Source organism: Chenopodium album, chromosome 1 (genome assembly GCF_948465745.1).
Source record: "Chenopodium album chromosome 1, dcCheAlbu1.1, whole genome shotgun sequence".
NCBI classification, from domain to species: Eukaryota; Viridiplantae; Streptophyta; class Magnoliopsida; order Caryophyllales; family Amaranthaceae; genus Chenopodium; species Chenopodium album.
In genome coordinates, this window is record NC_137834.1 from 70,957,829 (window position 1) to 70,964,681 (window position 6,853).

A 6,853-nucleotide genomic window follows, 5' to 3' on the forward strand; every position below is an offset into this window, starting at 1 on the left:
GCCCTGACGACACCAGATTACTCAAACCTAGAACATCCTCATTTTTAGACTCTTTTTTTTTTCTCTTATTTGCAATTACTTGTAAGAGGGATAAAGTGTTATTGAACACATTCAAATCTTATTATGGATTATAGTAGTGCTGCAAAAGTTGTCTGCTTGGCTAATTGGTTCATCACTTTTTGGAAATTGAATTCAACTTGATTCTATTTCCTAAGATACATCTCACAGTACCTAATCAAATGTTGAGGTTCAAAGCTGCCTAAAGTTACGGCTGCTCTTCCAAAGCTTTGCATTTTCTTACACTGTGTAAGAGCTTTTGATAACCCTGTCAAATATGTTTGAAATAAGGTTGTTTGCATTAGAAACATAAAGTTGTGTTAGATTTGTATAGGTGAGATCTCTAAAAGTCTGAATTAACACAAGACAAAATGATTTGAATGGAAAAGGTTAAGATAATGTTAAGGAAATTGGTTTGCAAGAGTATGTAGCACATGATACAAAGTGAATGGAGGAAAAGAGGAACATCAAATTCAGAAACCAAACATAGCATTAAGCACATGCATTAAGAAACCATACATAGCATTAAGCACATACAATAAGAAACCAAATATAATAATATCCACACTATCTGACACAAGATAATCCCCAATTGTGTATCAAATGCAGACATAACTCATGGGATAAGAAATATGATTCTCATCAAATCCTACCACTTAAATAAAATTTTAATCTCCTAAGAATGCCAATTATCAATGCAATTGTCTCTAGTTTCGTTAATCAATTTCAAGCATAAAGAACCATACTTTTTCAACTAACTATTAGCAATTAAAAAAAACCAACGACTTCACCTCAAATTTATCCATTTTAACATCTTCAAATCATTTAATTATATTTATCATAAGAAATAATGAGTATAGAAATAAAAATTAATTGCCAAGTACTTTTTTCTACACATCCATGTCCATTATACAACTTCACAACGATTCAAACAATCAACACAAAGAATTCACGAAATCAACTATAATCTAACCCTAGAGATAATATAGAGAGGCAAGAGGAAAGGGAGAGTAAAGCTCATAATTGAACAACGAGCAGCACTCAGCAGTAGCACTTGGCAATATAAAGCAAAGACAGCATCAGTAAAATGCAACGAGGAAGGACCTAGGCTACGGTGGGGAAACAATGAGAGCAGTCGAGTGTCAAACTCTTTATGATTCCAAAGATGAACAAGTATTTAGGCAAAAATAATGAAATCTCATAGAAAATCAACAAAATTAATAAACGAGAAAATAATTATTCGATCTCAACTAAAAAATTCCTCAATTAAACCCTAAAAGGAAACTAAACCATAATTTTAAAGAAACCAAGATTTAAAATCAAATCATAAAAATAAATATATAAAACAAAAATACAAAACCCTAAATAGGGGGTTTCTGGGTAAATAAATTTACAATAATCATCGAAAAAGAAAGACAAAATAAAGCATCACATACAAACTTAAACTAAAACTCAAACTCAAACTCAAAAACAACAAAATAAAAAAATCCAAAATCAAAACCATATAACTCAACGAAATCAAAACCCTAACCCAAATTATACAAAATTAACAAAAAAAGGAGGATAAACCTTGTGAGGAGAAGCGTCGCCATTAGATATCAAGGCATCATTCTCCTGGCTTTTAAATGGCTTACTTTTACATCGCCATTAATGACATCGCTCTTCTAAGCATCTATCGTCGCCGTCAAAGTTTTGGTTTTCGTAGAGAGATAATCTGTGACAGAGGAGGGTTGTATGATCTAGTCACTACTACAAAACGAGTGCTTTCTCGACGCTGGACCATCGACGCTGGATAAGGAGCGTCAACTTGTATATATACTATGTGTGTATTTGAGACGCTTTTTAGGGTCGAACTTAATCAGTGACTCCAAAAAGCGTCGAGAACAACAACACGTGCCCACACGTGAATAAAAAAACCACGATTGAAGAATTTGGGGAAATAATAAACGGCTTATTCCCTCTTTTCTCAAAAAAATAAAAAATAAACGGATGGATATACACACAAACCCTAACTATTCTCTCTCTTTCATTCAGGGCGTAAACCTACTCTCATAAATCCATGGATTTATTTTATTCAGATCTTTGTTCCTCCACTAATCAATTTCGTATGAGGTTTTCTATATCAGTTTCAAATTCAGATGTTCGACTTTATTTGAATCAATTTCGAATCGAGGTACATTAATTTCAAGTTTAGATCTTCGTCCCACTCTAACTTAGTTTTGAATAAGGTACTTCAATTGAAAATTCAGTTCTTCGCACGAAATAGCAAAGAATTTCAATTAAAAGAAAGGTGTGAAGAACTCAAATGGAAAATTCTTTCCATCCCACGAATCCAAAACGCTGGCAATCCTCCTGATGAAGTGACCGTTCCCCAAACTGCTCTCTTAGAATCAATTTCACATTCAGGTTTATCAATTTCAGATCCAGATCTTCGTCTACAATTGAAACAGTTTCGTCGCTCCTAGTGTCGATAATACTAAGGTACATCCTTTCTATATAGATTCAATTTTTTTTTTTTACAGTTTTTGTGGATTTTTTTTTTTATTTATATGTTTTCATAATGTTAAAAAGTTGTAGTCATTTATGAGTTTGATTGATGAACAATAGAGATAATTGTTTTTTTTTTAAATATTTTTTTTTGTGCTACTATTTTAATTCAGTTTGAAAAATTAGCCTCTTGTTATTTTGTAGTTGAAGCACAATTTTGATGAGCTAGTGGTGTTTGAAGAACAATTTTGCCGAGGTGTCTTCTTTTCTTCAATTCTTATTTGTTTATTGGTTTTCTTATATTTATTACCAGAATTCTAAGATTTCGTTTCTGTGAGCTTACATTGCTAGAAATTAATGGAAGCTTGTAGTTTGATAAATTAGTTGTATGTAAAGATAAATTGTGTGAGAAGTGGTATTATTTAGCTTATTTGATCTTGGTGGCATAGTTATTTGGGATAACAAAATGACTCAACTTCATTAAAGAACAATATATCATCGAATTTGGTGGTGTAGTAGAGTACTTGCTGTAAGTTCCTGACTCAATTTATTAAAGTTTATTGTAGAAGATTTATATGTTGGATTAATTGTACTTATTAATTGAATTAATATTAGTTTTGATTTAATCGCCTGAATCTAGACTGTTGAGCTGCTTAAATAAGGATTCAATGTGACTGTTTTTCGTATGGTTAGTGGTTTAGTGTTGATTGATATAATAAAGGGTTGCTAAATTTCTATGATTGAAATTGGGATTGTGTCTGAAACCGTCATCACCAATTGGCTATGCTAATATTTCTACTACTTCCCATTTCATTGCTAAGATTATTCGTTCTAATGGGGTAGAGCAGCAGGTATACTTTGATTGGTTTCCGCAATAGGTGATTAGTTTGGCAGAATCTGATTTTATATGACTGATATTTAAAATTCAATATGCTCACTGACCATTCTAATATTCTTTATATAAAGAGCTATTTCTCTAAATTAATTAAATAAGTGTAATTATGGTTTTGCTTTTGTTGCGTAGCTTATTAAATTTAATAGGCTATTAAGTAGTAATATGTGAAATTGATATGAAACTTTGAATTCTATTTTGTTGCTTTGATATGATTTGTTATTGGTGATTTCTCAACTTAGTTGAGATGAGTTCATTTTTCTAGGTAAGAAGAGTTCTTGATGTTAATGTAATTCACTGCAACTTTTCCTCTCTTATCCCCCTAGCTTCTGTCTCCATTAAAAAGAAATGTATCTTTTGCATATGTTCATTGCAGTTTTCATGAACTTTGATTCTGATTTCTCCGAATTGTTTAATATGCTTCTGCATAATGTACTACCGATGTTGAGTTTCTTGCAGATTGTGAACCATAGGAATATCAAAGCCATAGTTTCGTCACTGGTAGAGATATTGACGTTCTTGGGTAGGTAATGTTTTGAAGCATAAGTGTCTTTTTCTTGTTTTGACATTTCATTATGGTGGTAAAATTTTCTACTTTCAGCTTACTCTAGTGTTGAATACTATTCACTTTAATTGCCTTGGATGATGATATACTTTGTTATTTATTTGTCTTTTTTTTTTTTTTTAAAAAAAATTTCCTTTTTTTTTTGGTATTGTTGGTTTCTTATGCATATGAATACTCTCATATAAATACTCTCATTATGAGTTTATGAGAAAAGGGGTAAATTTAAAAAATTGCCTTAAAGCCTTATGTCTGGCTTCTCTGTGAATCATCGTTACTGGTATTTTTATTACTATTTCAAATTCTGTCATTAATTTAAATAATTGAATACATGTTTTTTTCTTCTTATTAAAGCAATTTAAATAGGTAACTTGCTATTGGCATTTAATTACTAGTTTCCATTGTGTGCTTATTTGTTTTCCAACAATGCTTAATTCTCTTTATTGAGGAGCTTTGGACCCTACTTTTTCCCTGGAACAAATGGAACAAATTTTTTTTAAGGTCGAAGAAGAAGTTGTTAGCCGCATTCTATCGTTGGTTGGCTGGTATAACAAACAATTTTCTTAAAAAGATTTTATTGTTTTTAATGCTATGTAGGGATTTGGAGGCTTTGGCTACAAAATGTGAGCTTAGGGAGGAAGAGAGAGGTTTCTATATAGTGGTATACTGCTATAGGTATATATTCTTCAAAGTCTAAAAAGTTAATGGCTTTTTTTTTCCTCTTTGGTTTGCAAGTCTGAGCATTTTATCAAAATTTGAACTTTGTTTTTCTCCCTCTTGGAAGCAGATTAAGAAACCATAATTGTGGCTTTCGACAACTAGACGTGTAACGTGAATAGTCAAGAAGAAAAAAGGTACTTTACCATCCTCTCTTTTTTATCTTAGCTCTGCATATTCACCTATTATTAATATTATCTTGGACCAAAAGGCTTATTGCTTATGAATTTTTTAGGGGGTTTGTAATTAAATTAATATTGGCTCCATCTTGTTGCCATAGCTTAAGCCGAGTGCAGTGCCTTTAGTTTCTGAGCTTTGGACCGTGGTAAGCAAAGGAACCCATGCTTGTCTCGGCTCATTATCTACGTTACCCTTAAACTGAATACTAAGCTGAAATCCAGAACAGAATCCAGCTTTGAATTTCAGAGCTGAATTTCAGAGCTGAATTTCATAGTTGAATTCAGATCTGAAGTTCAGAACTGAATTTCAGATCTGAAAATCAGATTTGATACATTTATACTTAAGTCGTTGCTTAGCAGACTAATCTTATTTCAATATGTGTTTGATCTTTCATATAATCAAGTTCACTCTTGAGTTCTTGTATGCTTAAAGCTTATTTACAATTGGTGAACGAAATGGCTATTTTAAGTTGTTAATAATCTGATAGGATTATTGTGCTTCAAACGCATCTGAATGCACACAAATTATATCTGATGTGGTAGTATAATATGGTATTAATTCAATTCATGTTGTTAATCAAATTGGTAGAATTTTGGTTCTATCTGATGGGTTTTTGTATCTAGTTGATCTGCAATTGTTACAATCTGTGAAAAAGTTAGGGATTCTAAAGGGTGTTAATGTTGTTGCTAGAAGGGTTTGTAGTACTGAATCTGAAAATTCTAATTGGATCAATGAACAGGGAGTTAGTAGTAGTGGTAGTAGTGTAGGTGGGAGGCTTATGAAAAAGTTAGGTGGCGGGGTTAGATCGAATGGGGCGAGGGTTAAGGAATTCAGTTCTAGGGGAGTGGATAATGATGGTACCTACCTTTTTGTGGTGGCAATGGGGAAGAAAGAAGTGTTCATTGAGCTGAATTCAGGCAGTAGTAAGCATGATCGAGAGGTCGATGGGAAACGTGGGTTGTTCGTGGTTTTGAAGGAAATGTCGTGTATTGATGGTGTGAAGAGTATGGCTTGGCTTGATGATTCATTGATTTTAGGGACTGATAATGCTTATAGTTTGATGTCCTGTATTACAGGGCATGTTGATTTGATATTTTCACAGGCTGTAACAATTGCAGATCCATGCAGATCAATTGCTGAGTTGGTGGTACCCTGATATTTGGTAATTCTGGTATTTCATTGCAGATCAACTAGATACAAAAACCCATCCGATAATTCTGGTATTTACAATTCATGTTGTTCTGCCTGACACGGCTGCTATTCCTTGTCTCAAATTGTTATCAAAAGATAAGAAGGTGCTTCTACTAGTTGATAATGCGGGCATTGTAGTGGATAATCATGGACAGCCCGTTGGTGGTACCCTGGTATTTGGTTGTGCTCCTCGTTCGATTGCTGAGTTATCTTCGTATGTGGTGATTGCTAGTAATGGAAAGATGGAATTATAAGCTTGTGTGTGTGTATAAGCCTATATTGTGTAATGTACTAATTTATACTTTGTATTTTTTTTTTTTTGAAGATTGGAAAAAGCAATGTAGCTGCAACAAGAGAATAGACCGGGACGCTTGAGCATCAAAATAAGCGACTACATTGTCTATAACGCCATCATCTATCTATTTTGGTTATTAGTCTTAATTATATTAGTGATGTATTTATTTAGGGACAAGCTACTATAATATGTGACGTTTTTTTTTAATAAAAATTAATTGTGTTAGATGTTTTCGTTTATAAATTTGGTAATTTAATCAATAATGTTCTCTTATTATTGTTGATTAATTATAGATTATTTTTTTTTTATCTAATCTAGATATAAGAATATTTGTTTACTTTAATTTAAATGTTATTAATTTAATTTATGATAAATTTAAATAACAATAATGTATGTATGATGGTGATAATTTAATAAAAGGAAAAATAATAATAAAAAAAAAGCTTTAAAAAAATTTCTAGACGCCTTTTGA

The 6,853-nt window shown here is 32.1% G+C and overlaps 1 long non-coding RNA gene across 5 annotated transcripts; it reads left to right on the top strand.

Annotated features, from left to right (window-relative positions):
* The first annotated feature begins 2,053 nt into the window (after positions 1–2,053).
* Positions 2,054–6,629, top strand: LOC145557656 (uncharacterized). Of its 5 annotated transcripts, none has more exons than XR_014092311.1 (6): positions 2,054–2,538; positions 2,749–3,959; positions 4,596–4,673; positions 4,786–4,852; positions 6,081–6,307; positions 6,412–6,629. It is a non-coding gene; the product is annotated as an uncharacterized LOC145557656 (long non-coding RNA). The 5 variants fall into 5 exon arrangements; XR_014092310.1 differs by having other exon boundaries at positions 6,081–6,300; XR_014092309.1 differs by having other exon boundaries at positions 2,749–2,800; positions 3,896–3,963; positions 6,081–6,629.
* Positions 6,630–6,853: the final 224 nt, after the last annotated feature.